Source organism: Passer domesticus, chromosome 3, assembly GCF_036417665.1.
Source record: "Passer domesticus isolate bPasDom1 chromosome 3, bPasDom1.hap1, whole genome shotgun sequence".
Taxonomy (NCBI): domain Eukaryota; kingdom Metazoa; phylum Chordata; class Aves; order Passeriformes; family Passeridae; genus Passer; species Passer domesticus.
The window spans coordinates 82,498,125-82,517,838 of record NC_087476.1 but is presented as its reverse complement, the minus strand read 5'-3'; positions in this window follow the sequence as shown (position 1 = coordinate 82,517,838).

The following is a 19,714-nucleotide window of genomic DNA, read 5'->3' as shown; positions in this document are numbered from 1 at the left end:
GCTTTCATTCTTGTCCAGTGCCCGGTGTCCTGGTGTGGCCGGCTGCCTGCTGAAATTCCAAATGGATCAGGATACCTCCGAGATGCAAGGAGCCCCCACAGGCAACTGCGTCTAGTTCGACAGTGCCAAGTGCCTCCTGCAAACTGACATCAGGAACCTGGCCTGGTGACTTTTGTTTCTCTGGGGAAAGGCCATGGTTCATGTCCACGGCCTGGTGGCCCGCAGTGGCAGGCTGCCTGCTGAAATTCCGCATGAATCAGGATGCCTCCCAGATGAAAAATGCCCCCAGAGGCAACTGCGGCTGGTTTGACAGTGCCAAGTGCCTCCTGCAAACTGACATCAGGAACCTGTCCTGGTGATTTTTGTTTCTCTGGGGAAAGGCCATCATTCTTTTCCGGGTCCCGGTGGACCGGAGTGGCCGGCTGCCTGCTGAAATTCCGCACGGATCAGGATGCCTCCCAGACCGAATGTACCACCCAAGGCAAATGTGGCTGGTTTGACAGTGCCAAGTGCCTCCTAGAAACAGACATCAGCGACCTGGCCTGCTGAGTTCTGTTTCTCTGGGGAAAAGCCATCCTTCCTCTCCAGGGCCCGGTGGCTCGAATGGCAGGCTGCCTGCTGAAATTCCACATGGATCAGGATGCCTCCCAGATGAAAAATGCCCCCAGAGGAAACTGTGGCTGGTTTGACAGTGCCAAGTGCCTCCTGCAAACTGACATCAGGCACCTGGCCTGGTGACTTTTGTTTCTCTGGGGAAAAGCCATGGTTCATGTCCAGGGCCTGGTGGCCTGGAGTGGCCGGCTGCCTGCTGAAATTCCGCATGGATCAGGATGCCTCCCAGATGAAAAATGCCCCCAGAGGCAACTGCGTCTGGTTTGACTGCCGGGGTCGGCTGTTGCTTGTCTCTGCCCCAGCACGGGAAAAAGTGGTTCTGGGTAGGCCGCGCTCTCGAAGAAGGAGTCTGGACTCTTGCTTTCGGTCTTCAGTCGAGTTTATTATTTCTTATCTACAAAGATTTTCTGTCTGTCCAGCCGAGGTCTGTTCAGCAAGACAGCCAAAGGCACTCTCCCCCGCCCACGAGGCGGTTGTCTCTTTTATAATGAAAATTACGTATTCGATATTTACCTTTACTTCCCAATACTTTCTGCCCTTGTTGGCAAGTGTACTCTTTCTATGAACCAATCCACACATGCCAACATCATCCTGAACATGGATGCCAAGGAGAAGAAAGAAGAAGGACAGGGCACGCCCAAATTCCTCCATCTTGGGACTCCTGATCCATGTACAGAATTCTAGACCCCCCTGTACAATACATAAAACCCTCCTGTACAGTGCATTCTAACTTAAGCTCTAACAAGTGAATAACATCCCCTCTCTATTTAGACATGAAATTTTCTCATCTCCTCACCTTCAGGTATCATTTCTTTAAAAGGATCAAAGTCAAGCCACCAGGTACTTTTGGCAGCATTCCAGGGCTTCCGAGCCCCCCAAGGGTTGTCTCAGTAGCTCTGGACATCCGGAGTGATGTACTGAGCTCCCACATCTCCCCCTTCTGTTTGCACCAAAAGCACCCTCTTTACAACTCGACTCATGACACCCCGCACACACAAAAGAATGCATGGGATTACAATCAAGAGGACTATGAGAATCACCAAAATTTGAAACCCTATCTTTAAAATTTCTTTTCCCAAAGGTGAAAGATCAAAAAACTTTGCCATGTCCTCAATCCAAGATCCAGTGATCTCGCCAAGTTTCTTCACACTCTCCTCTATTTTTTCGATATTTTCATGAATTGACCTGGAATGGTCGGAGAGATTCATACAGCACATTCCTTCAAATTCTTTGCACCCATGGCCGTGAGCAAGCAAAAGATAATCGATTGCTGCTCTGTTTTGCAGAGTTGCCTGTCTTACACTGTTCATGTCCTGTAACATGTCACTCAGTGCAAGAGAGACTGATTGAGCATGCTTGCTCAGCCAACAACCCATACGATCCAATTGAGTCAAAGCAATTCCTGATGCTGCCTGAGGTGAGAAAATTGCTATCGCAATTCTCCTTGCCTTGCTCCAAGTGTAAACCCTGTCATCACAATTCTCATCGAAATATTGTAAAGATCTTTTTTCTTTATGTTTTTGTTCTCTCTGCATCTTTAAATCTGGCGTCAGCATTGAAATTCTTCCAATGCTGCATGGACCTCCCTTGGCATTCGCAGGAATAACATGCCAAATCCTGTCTCCACAAATCAAAAGAATCCCCTTGGCAGTTGCACTGGGACTTGGAGTGACCCTTTGTCTGTCACCATGGTGTTGTTGCACCAGGCTGACGCATTTCTGTAGAATTCATGACTGGGAGTAACATCAATAGTTTTGTTTGGCTTTGCTGTACCTGAAATTTCCAATTTCATGCATACATTCATTGTCATGGACCCGAAAATCTCCAATTCCTGAGGTTCAGAAGAAGCCACAGGAAGAGAATGTGTCCAAGTATACCATTCATTCACAGGATCTTTAACGACCTGTGAGATCTCGATTGCAGTGTGTCCTGGAATTGGCCATTCACTCACTGGCAATCCAATCATGCATGCTGAAAATGGCCTCCCTGGTCTGGAGTGCGTCAGGCAAATGCTATCTAAATCTGCTGCCTGGGCTAAAGCTTCCCAAACATTTTTCTCTGGCTGATTGACTGGTAAATTTGCTTTGTTTTTCAAAACCATTGGCAATGAGACAAAACACATGAACATTGCAAAGTTCATCACCCCACCTTTCTGACTAAATATCACCATTTTCCACCCAAAGGTTTTTCAGAAAACCCCCAAAGTCTTTTATTCTTCTGTTTCTTCTAGATTATTGCTTGTAGTTTGAGTCTCCTCCTCTGTCTGAGTACTTGTCTCTCTGTTTCCGGGATCTGTGTTCTTTTGTTCTTGCGTTCGAAACGGCTTCACGTGTCGTGCCGACACCCACTTCGGACCTTGCTCTGTGGAAACACAAGCGAAACCCTTGCCCCAAGTGATTAGTTTGAAAGGACCTTCTATCTGTCCTGATTCTGGGTTTCTGACCAAAACTAAAGGATTCTCCCTTAATCTTGCCTGTGAACTGTTTGAGAAATGTCTCAAGATTGGAGGATTGGGTTCTGAGGATGAACTATTTAGGAAATTCAACACATACAATGTGAAATGGGCATTGTCAACCTGTCTGCTCGAGCATTCCCCTCTGCTAAAAATCCTGGAAGTGTTGTGTGAGCTCTGATGTGTGTGATAAAATATTCATGTTCCCTATTTTCTAACAAAGTTTTCATGCTCACCAAATATGAATACAATACTTCATTGTTGGCCTCTTTCAAGAGTGAACCTTCCAAGCGTCTGACTACCCCCGCGACATATGCGGAATCCGTAATCAAATTGAGAGGTTGTTCTAACAACTGAAATGCTCGAGTGACTGCTGCCAATTCCACAATTTGTGGAGAACCCTGAATCATCCTCACATCCGAGTCCCATTTCCCTGTTTCTGAGTTCACCCATGTGATCACTGACTTGTGTGTCTTCCCTGAGCCATCAGTGAATACTGTGATCCCGTCCAGAGGTTCTTCACTTATTCTTGGCTTTGCTCTGTAGCATATTTGCGACTGCAGCACTCTGTGTTGTGGAAAATGAATTGTGCAAGTTCCTGGGAAAGCTAACAATGCAATTATTAAATCTTTTGATTTCTGCATCGCCCATTTAAAATTGCATGCACAGTGGAGTCTTCGATGTCAACAGTGATTGTTTTTCAAACAGTCTTTGACTCGAGGTCTTTGGCCTCGCTCCTGGACTTAAATAAGGAATTTGAAATTCTTGTGTCTGCATCCTTTTCATCGCATCGAATGATGGCATATATCCTTTCCTTGCTTCTGCTGCTGAAAACATCCTTGCCGGAATTCCCTCTGATGCTGCGATTCGTATCACATCTTCTTCTTGCCCTTGATCCTCGTATAATGTATCCTTAAGTTCTAACTGTGGTACTGTTTTCTTTGACGTTGCCTTCCCTTTATATGTTGTTGGAAAAAACTGCTGCATGGTTGCAGTCCTGCCACGAGATAACGTTGTGGCTCTGCCCTGCATTTCGGTCATCCCCCCACTGGGTTGCCTGGACAGGTGCGATGACGTCACGAGCTCGATCGGCTCTTCAGCCGTATCGATTGGCTGCAGCAGTTGTGTTTGTGGAACCTGAGCCTGCACGGATTTTGACTGAGCCAGCAATGGAGGTTGAACACCTGAGCACCGCCCTGAGATGGGAGTGGTCTGAACCACAGGGGTTGGGATCGAGGAAACCGGAACCGGAGAAGGGGTGGAGCCCCGGGATACGGAGCCCCGAGATCGGCCCCTCCTCGCCTGGGACGTCACCGAGGATCGGACCCGCCCCCGACCGCGCTCCGCCCGCACTTTTCGCGTGTGCGCTTTTTCGGGAATGCTTCCCGTCTCCCCTGGACTGACGTCACTGTCTCCGCCCCGCTCCCCTTCTGATGTCTCCTCCCCAGTGTCTGTCCCCGACTCCTCCCTCTCTGATGCTGTGTCCATACCCCGTACCCGTGTGTACGATCCCTGCTTCGCCCGTGCCCGTGTTTGCTCCGCGATGCGAGCTGACCGCCGCGGCTCGACTTCCGGGTCCTGCGTCACCGCCGTGCGTCCCCTACGTCTACTTACGGGTGCTGCTCGGAGTTCCGCGGCTGCTCTGAGCTTGTTCCCCGCGTCTGACGTGGACGCTGTGATTTGGGAGCCCTTCCCGGATGTCCCGCGTGTCTCGCCCCCCGCGTGCGTCTTTGGCACGGCGCCCGCCAAGGCCGCCACCCCCGGTGTGGGTCCCCCAAAACCCGTGCCAAAACTCGTGTTCCCCACCGCTTCCGCGCCCCCCCCGCCGGTCGCGACCGCCGCTGTCGCCGCCGCGCCGCCGCGAGAAAGCGTTTCCCCATCCCCCTTCAATCCCCCGCGGACCCCCCTTCCCGATTCTTCCGCCTCCCCCGCCCCTTCGTTCCCCGAGATCCGAAATTCAGGAACAATCGTCCCCGACCCCTCGATCTCGCTGGGTGAAGATCTTAGCTGTTCTGGGGTTGGGATTGTATTCGCGTCTGAATCGGAGCCTGAACCCCCCTCAGTTTCCGGGGTTTCAGGGCGTTTTGGAGGTCTCTTGGGACTTTGGGATGACAGGGCTGAAAGCAGTGCCTTTTCCCCTTGCTCCTCTCCCTCGGGAGCTGTCCCCCCCGGGCCAATTGGAACCAGAGCCAATCTCTGCACCGAGCCATGCTCTGTTTTCCCCGCCCTTGTGGGAGTTGTGGAACCTAATTCCCTGGCTGATCTCCGACACCTTGCAGAGATAGCCTCTAACATAATTCTTGCTGGAGATAACAGCTTGAAAGCCGTCTCTTCCTTTCTGGCAGCTAAAAAATATAAATGTCTGTTAACTTCTTGCCAAAAGCCCACCTCAAACAACACATGTGTTTCTGCAAACGGATAATTAAATCTGACCCACAATAATAACTCTTTGAGCTCCTTTTTAGAAACCCCCTCTGCGTACGCTTCTGTCACGCCTTGTAAGGCTGACAATGTTTCTATTTGTTCCTGTGTGAGTGTGTTCCCCATGTTTCTTAATTTTGACCTTCTCACCGAATTTGTGTCGTCAGAGCAGTCTGGAGGCTCCCGGTTCCCGTCCAGCAGGTCACAGGAGATGGATTCGGAGGCGCCTTTCCGATTCCGATCCGGGCTGTTCTGATACGAGGTTTCTTCGGGAGAAGTGGAGTGCGGTGTTCTCTCTTTGGCTGCTGCTTCTTCAGACTCTTCTGGCTGCCTTCCCAAGGAGTTATCAGTGCTCTCCTGGGAATGAGTCCAGCTCCGGGAACTGCCCGCCTGGGAGCTGCCCGCTCGGGTGCTGCCCACCTGGGTGTTCTCTTTGCAGCTCACTCTTCGGCTCTCCGCTTGAGCTGTCGCTCTTCGTGCCCACCTTCGGGCCCCCCTTCGTGCCCACCCAGGGACGCCAGATGCCGGGGTCGGCTGTTGCTTGTCTCTGCCCCAGCACGGGAAAAAGTGGTTCTGGGTAGGCCGCGCTCTCGAAGAAGGAGTCTGGACTCTTGCTTTCGGTCTTCAGTCGAGTTTATTATTTCTTATCTACAAAGATTTTCTGTCTGTCCAGCCGAGGTCTGTTCAGCAAGACAGCCAAAGGCACTCTCCCCCGCCCACGAGGCGGTTGTCTCTTTTATAATGAAAATTACGTATTCAATATTTACCTTTACTTCCCAATACTTTCTGCCCTTGTTGGCAAGTGTACTCTTTCTATGAACCAATCCACACATGCCAACATCATCCTGAACATGGATGCCAAGGAGAAGAAAGAAGAAGGACAGGGCACGCCCAAATTCCTCCATCTTGGGACTCCTGATCCATGTACAGAATTCTAGACCCCCCTGTACAATACATAAAACCCTCCTGTACAGTGCATTCTAACTTAAGCTCTAACAAGTGAATAACATCCCCTCTCTATTTAGACATGAAATTTTCTCATCTCCTCACCTTCAGGTATCATTTCTTTAAAAGGATCAAAGTCAAGCCACCAGGTACTTTTGGCAGCATTCCAGGGCTTCCGAGCCCCCCAAGGGTTGTCTCAGTAGCTCTGGACATCCGGAGTGATGTACTGAGCTCCCACATTTGACAGTGCCAAGTGCCTCCTGCAAACTGACATCAGGAACCTGGCCTGGTGATTTTTGTTTCTCTTTGGAATGACCATTGTACTTGTCCAGGGTCCGGTGGACCGGTGTGGCTGGCTGCCTGCTGAAATTCCGCACGGTTGAGTATACCTCCCAGATGCAAGGTGCCCCCACAGGCAACTGTGGCTGGTTTGACAGTGCCAAGTGCCTCCTGCAAACTGACATCCGGAACCTGGCCTGGTGACTTTTGTTTCTCTGGGGAAAGGCCATGGTTCATGTCCACGGCCTGGTGGCCCGGAGTGGCCGGCTGCCTGCTGAAATTCCGCATGGATCAGGATGCCACCCAGATGAAAAATGCCCCCAGAGGAAACTGCGTCTGGTTTGACAGTGCCAAGTGCCTCCTGCAAACTGACATCAGGAACCTGGCCTGGTGACTTTTGTTTCTCTGGGGAAAAGCCATGGTTCATGTCCAGGGCCTGGTGGCCCGGAGTGGCCGGCTGCCTGCTGAAATTCTGCATGGATCAGGATGCCGCCGAGATGGAAGGTGCCACCACAGGCAACTGCGGTTGGTTTGACAGTGCCAAGTGCCTCCTGCAAACTGACATCAGGAACCTGGCCTGGTGACTTTTGTTTCTCAGGGGAAAGGCCATCATTCTTGTCCGGGCCCCAGAGTGGCCGGAGTGGCCGGCTGCCTGCTGAAATTCCGCACGCATCGGGATACATCCCAGTTGCAAGGTGCCACCACAGGCAACTGTGGCTGGTTTGACAGTGCCAAGAGCCACCTGCAAACTGACATCAGGAACCTGGCCTGGTGACTTTTGTTTCTCTGGGGAAAGGCCATGGTTCATGTCCAGGGCCTGGGGGCTCGGAGTGGCCGGCTGCCTGCTGAAATTCCACATGGATCAGGATGCCTCCCAGATGAAAAATGCCCTCAGAGGAAACTGCGTCAGGTTTGACAGTGCCAAGTGCCTCCTGGAAACTGACATCAGGAACCTGGCCTGGTGACTTTTGTTTCTCTGGGGAAAGGCCATGGTTCATGTCCAGGGCCTGGGGGCTCGGAGTGGCCGGCTGCCTGCTGAAATTCCGCATGGATCAGGATGCCTCCCACATGAAAAATGCCCCCACAGGCAACTGCGTCTGGTTTGACAGTGCCAAGTGCCACCTGGAAACTGACATCAGGAACCTGGCCTGGTGACTTTTGTTTCTCTGGGGAAAGGCCAACATTCTTTTCCGGGTACCGGTGGACGGAGTGGCCGGCTGCCTGCTGAAATTCCAAAAGGATCAGGATGCCTCCCAGACGGAAAGTACCACCCAAGGCAACTGTGGCTCGTTTGACAGTGCCAAGTGCCTCCTGCAAACAGACATCAGCGACCTGGCCTGCTGAGTTCTGTTTCTCTGGGGAAAGGCCATCGTTCCTCTCCAGGGCCTGGTGGCTCGAGTGGCAGGCTGCCTGCTGAAATTCCACATGGATCAGGAGGCCTCCCAGATGAAAGGTGCCCCCACAGGCAACTGTGGCTGGTTTGACAGTGCCAAGTGCCTCCTGCAAACTGACATCAGGAACCTGGCCTGGTGACTTTTATTTCTCTGGGTAAAGGCCATCATTCGTGTCCAGTGCCCCGCGGCCTGGAGTGGCCGGCTGCCTGCTGAAATTCCTCACGGTTGAGGATACCTCCCAGATGAAAGGTGCCCCCACAGGTAACTGTGGCTGGTTTGACACTGCCAAGTGCCTCCTGCAAACTGACATCAGCAACCTGGCCTGGTGACTTTTGTTTCTCTGGGGAAAGTCCATGGTTCATGTCCATGGCCTGGGGGCCCGGAGTGGCCGGCTGCCTGCTGAAATTCTGCATGGATCAGGATGCCGCCGAGATGGAAGGTGCCACCACTGGCAACTGTGGCTGGTTTGACACTGCCAAGTGCCTCCTGCAAACTGACATCAGGAACCTGGCCTGCTGACTTTTGTTTCTCAGGGGAAAGGCCATGGTTCATGTCCAGGGCCTGGGGGCTCGGAGTGGCCGGCTGCCTGCTGAAATTCCGCATGGATCAGGATGCCTCCCAGATGAAAAATGCCCCCAGAGGAAACTGCGTCAGGTTTGACAGTGCCAAGTGCCTCCTGCAAACTGACATCAGGACCCTGGCCTGGTGACTTTTGTTTCTCTGGGGAAAGGCCATGGTTCATGTCCAGGGCCTGGGGGCTCGGAGTGGCCGGCTGCCTGCTGAAATTCCGCATGGATCAGGATGCCTCCCACATGAAAAATGCCCCCACAGGCAACTGCGTCTGGTTTGACAGAGCCAAGTGCCTCCTGCCAACTGACATCAGGAACCTGGCCTGGTGACTTTTGTTTCTCTGTGGAAAGGCCATCATTCTTTTCCAGGGTACGGTGGCCCGGAGTGGCTGGCTGCCTGCTGAAATTCCGCACGGATCAGGATGCCTCCCAGACCGAAAGTACCACCCAAGGCAAATGTGGCTGGTTTGACAGTGCCAAGTGCCTCCTGCAAACAGACATCTGCGACCTGGCCTGCTGAGTTCTGTTTCTCTGGGGAAAGGCCATCGTTCCTCTCCAGGGCCCGGTGGCTCGAGTGGCAGGCTGCCTGCTGAAATTCCAAACGGATCAGGATGCCTCCCAGATGAAAGGTGCCCCCACAGGCAACTGTGGCTGGTTTGACAGTGCCAAGTGCCTCCTGCAAACTGACATCAGGAACCTGGCCTGGTGACTTTTATTTCTCTGGGTAAAGGCCCTCATTCGTATCCAGTGCCCCGCGGCCTGGAGTGGCCGGCTGCCTGCTGAAATTCCTCACGGTTGAGGACACCTCCCAGATGAAAGGTGCCCCCACAGGTAACTGTGGCTGGTTTGACACTGCCAAGTGCCTCCTGCAAACTGACATCAGGAACCTGGCCTGGTGACTTTTGTTTCTCTGGGGAAAAGCCATGGTTCATGTCCATGGCCTGGTGGCCCGGAGTGGCCGGCTGCCTGCTGAAATTTCGCATGGATCAGGATGCCTCCCAGACGGAAAGTACCACCCAAGGCAAATGTGGCTGGTTTGACAGTGCCAAGTGCCTCCTGCAAACTGACATCAGGAACCTGGCCTGGTGACTTTTGTTTCTCTGGGGAAAAGCCATGGTTCATGTCCAGGGCCTAGTGGCCCGGAGTGGCCGGCTGCCTGCTGAAATTCCACATGGATCAGGATGCCTCCCAGATGAAAAATACCCCCAGAGGAAACTGCGTCAGGTTTGACAGTGCCAAGTGCCTCCTGCAAACTGACATCAGGAACCTGGCCTGGTGACTTTTGTTTCTCTGGGGAAAGGCCATCATTCTTGTCCAGGGCCTGGTAGCCCGGAGTGGCCGACGGACTGCTGAAATTCCGCACGGTTGAGGATACCTCCCAGATGAAAGGTGCCCCCACAGGCAACTGTGGCTGGTTTGACAGTGCCAAGGGCCTCCTGCAAACTGACATCAGCAACCTGGCCTGGTGACTTTTCTTTCTCTGGGGAACGGCCATGGTTCATGTCCAGGGCCTGGGGGCTCGGAGTGGCCGGCTGCCTGCTGAAATTCCGCATGGACCAGGATGCCTCCCAGATGAAAGGTGCCCCCACAGGCAACTGTGGCTGGTTTGACAGTGCCAAGTGCCCCCTGCAAACTGACATCAGGAACCTGGCCTGGTGACTTTTGTTTCTCTGGGGAAAGGCCATCATTCTTGTCCAGGGCCTGGTAGCCCGGAGTGGCCGACGGACTGCTGAAATTCCACATGGATCAGGATGCCTCCCACATGAAAAATGCCCCCACAGGCAACTGTGGCTGGTTTGACAGTGCCAAGTGCCTCCTGCAAACTGACATCAGGAACCTGGCCTGGTGACTTTTGTTTCTCTGGGGAAAGGCCATCATTCTTGTCCAGGGCCTGGTAGCCCGGAGTGGCCGACGGACTGCTGAAATTCCACATGGATCAGGATGCCTCCCACATGAAAAATGTCCCCACAGGCAACTGCGTCTGGTTTGACAGTGCCAAGTGCCTCCTGCAAACTGACATCAGGAACCTGGCCTGGTGACTTTTGTTTCTGTGTGTAAAGGCCATCATTCTTTTCTAGGGTACGGTGGCCCGGAGTGGCCGGCTGCCTGCTGAAATTCCGCACGGTTGAGGATACCTCCCAGATGAAAGGTGCCCCCACAGGCAACTGTGGCTGGTTTGACAGTGCCAAGGGCCTCCTGCAAACTGACATCAGCAACCTGGCCTGGTGACTTTTCTTTCTCTGGGGAACGGCCATGGTTCATGTCCAGGGCCTGGGGGCCCGGAGTGGCCGGCTGCCTGCTGAAATTCCGCATGGACCAGGATGCCTCCCAGATGAAAGGTGCCCCCACAGGCAACTGTGGCTGGTTTGACAGTGCCAAGTGCCCCCTGCAAACTGACATCAGGAACCTGGCCTGGTGACTTTTGTTTCTCTGGGGAAAGGCCATCATTCTTGTCCAGGGCCTGGTAGCCCGGAGTGGCCGACGGACTGCTGAAATTCCACATGGATCAGGATGCCTCCCACATGAAAAATGCCCCCACAGGCAACTGTGGCTGGTTTGACAGTGCCAAGTGCCTCCTGCAAACTGACATCAGCGACCTGGCCTGCTAAGTTCTGTTTCTCTGGGGAAAGGCCATCGTTCCTCTCCAGGGCCCGGTGGCTCGAGTTGCAGGCTGCCTGCTGAAATTCCACATGGATCAGGAGGCCTCCGAGATTCAAGGTGCCCCCACAGGCAACTGTGGCAGGTTTGACAGTGCCAAGTGCCTCCTGCAAACTGACATCAGGAACCTGGCCTGGTGACTTTTGTTTCTCAGGGGAAAGGCCATCATTCGTGTCCAGTGCCCCGCGGCCTGGAGTGGCCGGCTGCCTGCTGAAATTCCTCACGGTTGAGGATACCTCCCAGATGAAAGGTGCCCCCACAGGTAACTGTGGCTGGTTTGACACTGCCAAGTGCCTCCTGCAAACTGACATCAGGAACCTGGCCTGGTGACTTTTGTTTCTCTGGGGAAAGTCCATGGTTCATGTCCATGGCCTGGGGGCCCGGAGTGGCCGGCTGCCTGCTGAAATTCTGCATGGATCAGGATGCCGCCGAGATGGAAGGTGCCACCACAGGCAACTGTGGCTGGTTTGACAGTGCCAAGTGCCTCCTGCAAACTGACATCAGGAACCTGGCCTGCTGACTTTTGTTTCTCAGGGGAAAGGCCATGGTTCATGTCCAGGGCCTGGGGGCTCGGAGTGGCCGGCTGCCTGCTGAAATTCCGCATGGATCAGGATGCCTCCAACATGAAAAATGCCCCCACAGGCAACTGCGTCTGGTTTGACAGTGCCAAGTGCCTCCTGCAAACTGACATCAGGAACCTGGCCTGGTGACTTTTGTTTCTGTGTGTAAAGGCCATCATTCTTTTCTAGGGTACGGTGGCCCGGAGTGGCCGGCTGCCTGCTGAAATTCCGCACGGATCAGGATGCCTCCCAGACCGAAAGTACCACCCAAGGCAAATGTGGCTGGTTTGACAGTGCCAAGTGCCTCCTGCAAACAGACATCAGCGACCTGGCCTGCTGAGTTCTGTTTCTCTGGGGAAAGGCCATCGTTCCTCTCCAGGGCCCGGTGGCTCGAGTGGCAGGCTGCCTGCTGAAATTCCACATGGATCAGGATGCCTCCCAGATGAAAGGTGCCCCCACAGGCAACTGTGGCTGGTTTGACAGTGCCAAGTGCCTCCTGCAAACTGACATCAGGAACCTGGCCTGGTGACTTTTGTTTCTCTGGGGAAAAGCCATGGTTCATATCCAGGGCCTGGTGGCACGGAGTGTCCGGCTGCCTGCTGAAATACCGCACGGATGAGAATATATCCCAGTTGCAATGTGCCCCCACAGGCACTGCGTCTGGTTTGACAGTGCCAAGTGCCTCCTGCAAACTGACATCAGGAACCTGGCCTGGTGACTTTTGTTTGTCTGGGGAAAGGCCATCATTCTTGTCCGGGGCCCAGAGTGGCCGGAGTGGCCGGCTGCCTGCTGAAATTCCACACGGTTGAGGATGCCTCCCAGATGGAAAAATGCCCCCACAGGCAACTGCGTCTGGTTTGACAGTGCCAAGTGCCTCCTGCAAACTGACATCAGGCACCTGGCCTGGTGACTTTTGTTTCTCTGGGGAAAGGCCATGGTTCATGTCCAGGGCCTTGTGGCCAGGAGTGGCCGGCTGCCTGCTGAAATTCCGCACGGATGAGGATACATCCCAGTTGCAAGGTGCCCCCACAGGCAACTGCGTCTGGTTTGACAGTGCCAAGTGCCACCTGCAAACTGACATCAGGAACCTGGCCTGGTGACTTTTGTTTGTCTGGGGAAAGGCCATTATTCTTGTCCGGGTCCCGGTGGCCCGGTGTGGCAGGCTGCCTGCTGAAATTCCTCACGGTTGAGGATACCTCCCAGATGCAAGGTGCCCCCACAGGTAACTGTGGCTGGTTTGACAGTGCCAAGTGCCTCCTGCAAACTGACATCAGGAACCTGGCCTGGTGACTTTTGTTTCTCAGGGGAAAAGCCATGGTTCATGTCCATGGCCTGGTGGCCAGGAGTGGCCGGCTGCCTGCTGAAATTCCGCATGGATCAGGGTGCCTCCCAGACCGAAAGTACCACCCAAGGCAAATGTGGCTGGTTTGACAGTGCCAAGTGCCTCCTGCAAACTGACATCAGGAACCTGGCCTGGTGACTTTTGTTTCTCGGGGGAAAAGCCATGGTTCATGTCCAGGGCCTGGTGGCCCGGAGTGGCCGGCTGCCTGCTGAAATTCCACATGGATCAGGAGGCCTCCGAGATTCAAGGTGCCCCCACAGGCAACTGTGGCAGGTTTGACAGTGCCAAGTGCCTCCTGCAAACTGACATCAGGAACCTGGCCTGGTGACTTTTGTTTCTCAGGGGAAAGGCCATCATTCGTGTCCAGTGCCCCGCGGCCTGGAGTGGCCGGCTGCCTGCTGAAATTCCTCACGGTTGAGGATACCTCCCAGATGAAAGGTGCCCCCACAGGTAACTGTGGCTGGTTTGACACTGCCAAGTGCCTCCTGCAAACTGACATCAGGAACCTGGCCTGGTGACTTTTGTTTCTCTGGGGAAAGTCCATGGTTCATGTCCATGGCCTGGGGGCCCGGAGTGGCCGGCTGCCTGCTGAAATTCTGCATGGATCAGGATGCCGCCGAGATGGAAGGTGCCACCACAGGCAACTGTGGCTGGTTTGACAGTGCCAAGTGCCTCCTGCAAACTGACATCAGGAACCTGGCCTGCTGACTTTTGTTTCTCAGGGGAAAGGCCATGGTTCATGTCCAGGGCCTGGGGGCTCGGAGTGGCCGGCTGCCTGCTGAAATTCCGCATGGATCAGGATGCCTCCAACATGAAAAATGCCCCCACAGGCAAGTGCGTCTGGTTTGACAGTGCCAAGTGCCTCCTGCAAACTGACATCAGGAACCTGGCCTGGTGACTTTTGTTTCTGTGTGTAAAGGCCATCATTCTTTTCTAGGGTACGGTGGCCCGGAGTGGCCGGCTGCCTGCTGAAATTCCGCACGGATCAGGATGCCTCCCAGACCGAAAGTACCACCCAAGGCAAATGTGGCTGGTTTGACAGTGCCAATTGCCTCCTGCAAACAGACATCAGCGACCTGGCCTGCTGAGTTCTGTTTCTCTGGGGAAAGGCCATCGTTCCTCTCCAGGGCCCGGTGGCTCGAGTGGCAGACTGCCTGCTGAAATTCCACATGGATCAGGATGCCTCCCAGATGAAAGGTGCCCCCACAGGCAACTGTGGCTGGTTTGACAGTGCCAAGTGCCTCCTGCAAACTGACATCAGGAACCTGGCCTGGTGACTTTTGTTTCTCTGGGGAAAAGCCATGGTTCATATCCAGGGCCTGGTGGCACGGAGTGTCCGGCTGCCTGCTGAAATACCGCACGGATGAGAATATATCCCAGTTGCAATGTGCCCCCACAGGCACTGCGTCTGGTTTGACAGTGCCAAGTGCCTCCTGCAAACTGACATCAGGAACCTGGCCTGGTGACTTTTGTTTGTCTGGGGAAAGGCCATCATTCTTGTCCGGGGCCCAGAGTGGCCGGAGTGGCCGGCTGCCTGCTGAAATTCCACACGGTTGAGGATGCCTCCCAGATGGAAAAATGCCCCCACAGGCAACTGCGTCTGGTTTGACAGTGCCAAGTGCCTCCTGCAAACTGACATCAGGCACCTGGCCTGGTGACTTTTGTTTCTCTGGGGAAAGGCCATGGTTCATGTCCAGGGCCTGGTGGCCAGGAGTGGCCGGCTGCCTGCTGAAATTCCGCACGGATGAGGATACATCCCAGTTGCAAGGTGCCCCCACAGGCAACTGCGTCTGGTTTGACAGTGCCAAGTGCCACCTGCAAACTGACATCAGGAACCTGGCCTGGTGACTTTTGTTTGTCTGGGGAAAGGCCATTATTCTTGTCCGGGTCCCGGTGGCCCGGTGTGGCAGGCTGCCTGCTGAAATTCCTCACGGTTGAGGATACCTCCCAGATGCAAGGTGCCCCCACAGGTAACTGTGGCTGGTTTGACAGTGCCAAGTGCCTCCTGCAAACTGACATCAGGAACCTGGCCTGGTGACTTTTGTTTCTCAGGGGAAAAGCCATGGTTCATGTCCATGGCCTGGTGGCCAGGAGTGGCCGGCTGCCTGCTGAAATTCCGCATGGATCAGGGTGCCTCCCAGACCGAAAGTACCACCCAAGGCAAATGTGGCTGGTTTGACAGTGCCAAGTGCCTCCTGCAAACTGACATCAGGAACCTGGCCTGGTGACTTTTGTTTCTCGGGGGAAAAGCCATGGTTCATGTCCAGGGCCTGGTGGCCCGGAGTGGCCGGCTGCCTGCTGAAATTCCACATGGATCAGGAGGCCTCCGAGATTCAAGGTGCCCCCACAGGCAACTGTGGCAGGTTTGACAGTGCCAAGTGCCTCCTGCAAACTGACATCAGGAACCTGGCCTGGTGACTTTTGTTTCTCAGGGGAAAGGCCATCATTCGTGTCCAGTGCCCCGCGGCCTGGAGTGGCCGGCTGCCTGCTGAAATTCCTCACGGTTGAGGATACCTCCCAGATGAAAGGTGCCCCCACAGGTAACTGTGGCTGGTTTGACACTGCCAAGTGCCTCCTGCAAACTGACATCAGGAACCTGGCCTGGTGACTTTTGTTTCTCTGGGGAAAGTCCATGGTTCATGTCCATGGCCTGGGGGCCCGGAGTGGCCGGCTGCCTGCTGAAATTCTGCATGGATCAGGATGCCGCCGAGATGGAAGGTGCCACCACAGGCAACTGTGGCTGGTTTGACAGTGCCAAGTGCCTCCTGCAAACTGACATCAGGAACCTGGCCTGCTGACTTTTGTTTCTCAGGGGAAAGGCCATGGTTCATGTCCAGGGCCTGGGGGCTCGGAGTGGCCGGCTGCCTGCTGAAATTCCGCATGGATCAGGATGCCTCCAACATGAAAAATGCCCCCACAGGCAAGTGCGTCTGGTTTGACAGTGCCAAGTGCCTCCTGCAAACTGACATCAGGAACCTGGCCTGGTGACTTTTGTTTCTGTGTGTAAAGGCCATCATTCTTTTCTAGGGTACGGTGGCCCGGAGTGGCCGGCTGCCTGCTGAAATTCCGCACGGATCAGGATGCCTCCCAGACCGAAAGTACCACCCAAGGCAAATGTGGCTGGTTTGACAGTGCCAATTGCCTCCTGCAAACAGACATCAGCGACCTGGCCTGCTGAGTTCTGTTTCTCTGGGGAAAGGCCATCGTTCCTCTCCAGGGCCCGGTGGCTCGAGTGGCAGACTGCCTGCTGAAATTCCACATGGATCAGGATGCCTCCCAGATGAAAGGTGCCCCCACAGGCAACTGTGGCTGGTTTGACAGTGCCAAGTGCCTCCTGCAAACTGACATCAGGAACCTGGCCTGGTGACTTTTGTTTCTCTGGGGAAAAGCCATGGTTCATATCCAGGGCCTGGTGGCACGGAGTGTCCGGCTGCCTGCTGAAATACCGCACGGATGAGAATATATCCCAGTTGCAATGTGCCCCCACAGGCACTGCGTCTGGTTTGACAGTGCCAAGTGCCTCCTGCAAACTGACATCAGGAACCTGGCCTGGTGACTTTTGTTTGTCTGGGGAAAGGCCATCATTCTTGTCCGGGGCCCAGAGTGGCCGGAGTGGCCGGCTGCCTGCTGAAATTCCACACGGTTGAGGATGCCTCCCAGATGGAAAAATGCCCCCACAGGCAACTGCGTCTGGTTTGACAGTGCCAAGTGCCTCCTGCAAACTGACATCAGGCACCTGGCCTGGTGACTTTTGTTTCTCTGGGGAAAGGCCATGGTTCATGTCCAGGGCCTGGTGGCCAGGAGTGGCCGGCTGCCTGCTGAAATTCCGCACGGATGAGGATACATCCCAGTTGCAAGGTGCCCCCACAGGCAACTGCGTCTGGTTTGACAGTGCCAAGTGCCACCTGCAAACTGACATCAGGAACCTGGCCTGGTGACTTTTGTTTGTCTGGGGAAAGGCCATTATTCTTGTCCGGGTCCCGGTGGCCCGGTGTGGCAGGCTGCCTGCTGAAATTCCTCACGGTTGAGGATACCTCCCAGATGCAAGGTGCCCCCACAGGTAACTGTGGCTGGTTTGACAGTGCCAAGTGCCTCCTGCAAACTGACATCAGGAACCTGGCCTGGTGACTTTTGTTTCTCAGGGGAAAAGCCATGGTTCATGTCCATGGCCTGGTGGCCAGGAGTGGCCGGCTGCCTGCTGAAATTCCGCATGGATCAGGGTGCCTCCCAGACCGAAAGTACCACCCAAGGCAAATGTGGCTGGTTTGACAGTGCCAAGTGCCTCCTGCAAACTGACATCAGGAACCTGGCCTGGTGACTTTTGTTTCTCGGGGGAAAAGCCATGGTTCATGTCCAGGGCCTGGTGGCCCGGAGTGGCCGGCTGCCTGCTGAAATTCCACATGGATCAGGAGGCCTCCGAGATTCAAGGTGCCCCCACAGGCAACTGTGGCAGGTTTGACAGTGCCAAGTGCCTCCTGCAAACTGACATCAGGAACCTGGCCTGGTGACTTTTGTTTCTCTGGGGAAAGGCCATCATTCTTGTCCGGGGCCCAGAGTGGCCTGGGGTGGCCGGCTGCCTGCTGAAATTCCGCACGGTTGAGGATACCTCCCAGATGCAAGGTGCCCCCACAGGCAACTGTGGCTGGTTTGACAGTGCCAAGTGCCTCCTGCAAACTGACATCAGCAACCTGGCCTGGTGACTTTTGTTTCTCTGGGGAACGGCCATGGTTCATGTCCAGGGCCTGGTGGCCCGGAGTGGCCGGCTGCCTGCTGAAATTCCGCATGGACCAGGATGCCTCCCAGATGAAAGGTGCCCCCACAGGCAACTGTGGCTGGTTTGACAGTGCCAAGTGCCCCCTGCAAACTGACATCAGGAACCTGGCCTGGTGACTTTTGTTTCTCTGGGGAAAGGCCATCATTCTTGTCCAGGGCCTGGTAGCCCGGAGTGGCCGACGGACTGCTGAAATTCCTCATGGATCAGGATGCCTCCCACATGAAAAATGCCCCCACAGGCAACTGTGGCTGGTTTGACAGTGCCAAGTGCCTCCTGCCAACTGACATCTGGAACCTGGCCTGGTGACTTTTGTTTCTCTGGGGAAAAGCCATGGTTCATGTCCATGGCCTGGTGGCCCGGAGTGGCCGGCTGCCTGCTGAAATTCCGCATGGATCACGATGCCTCCCAGACCGAAAGTACCACCCAAGGCAAATGTGGCTGGTTTGACAGTGCCAAGTGCCTCCTGCAAACTGACATCAGGAACCTGGCCTGGTGACTTTTGTTTCTCTGGGGAAAAGCCATGGTTCATGTCCAGGGCCTGGTGGCCCGGAGTGGCCGGCTGCCTGCTGAAATTCCACATGGATCAGGATGCCTCCCAGATGAAAAATGCCCCCAGAGGAAACTGCGTCTGGTTTGACAGTGCCAAGTGCCTCCTGCAAACTGACATCAGGAACCTGGCCTGGTGACTTTTGTTTCTCTGGGGAAAGGCCATCATTCTTGTCCGGGGCCGAGAGTGGCCTGGGGAGGCCGGCTGCCTGCTGAAATTCCGCACGGTTGAGGATACCTCCCAGATGAAAGGTGCCCCCACAGGCAACTCTGGCTGGTTTGACAGTGCCAAGTGCCTCCTGCAAACTGACATCAGCAACCTGGCCTGGTGACTATTGTTTCTCTGGGGAAAGGCCATGGTTCATGTCCAGGGCCTTGTGGCCAGGAGTGGCCGGCTGCCTGCTGAAATTCCGCACGGATGAGGATACATCCCAGTTGCAAGGTGCCCCCACAGGCAACTGCGTCTGGTTTGACAGTGCCAAGTGCCACCTGCAAACTGACATCAGGAACCTGGCCTGGTGACTTTTGTTTCTCTGGGGAAAGGCCAACATTCTTTTCCGGGTACCGGTGGACGGAGTGGCCGGCTGCCTGCTGAAATTCCAAAAGGATCAGGATGCCTCCCAGACCGAAAGTACCACCCAAGGCAACTGTGGCTCGTTTGACAGTGCCAAGTGCCTCCTGCAAACAGACATCAGCGACCTGGCCTGCTGAGTTCTGTTTCTCTGGGGAAAGGCCATCGTTCCTCTCCAGGGCCTGGTGGCTCGAGTGGCAGGCTGCCTGCTGAAATTCCACATGGATCAGGAGGCCTCCCAGATGAAAGGTGCCCCCACAGGCAACTGTGGCTGGTTTGACAGTGCCAAGTGCCTCCTGCAAACTGACATCAGGAACCTGGCCTGGTGACTTTTATTTCTCTGGGTAAAGGCCATCATTCGTGTCCAGTGCCCCGCGGCCTGGAGTGGCCGGCTGCCTGCTGAAATTCCTCACGGTTGAGGATACCTCCCAGATGAAAGGTGCCCCCACAGGTAACTGTGGCTGGTTTGACACTGCCAAGTGCCTCCTGCAAACTGACATCAGGAACCTGGCCTGGTGACTTTTGTTTCTCTGGGGAAAGGCCATCATTCTTGTCCGGGGCCCAGAGTGGCCGGAGTGGCCGGCTGCCTGC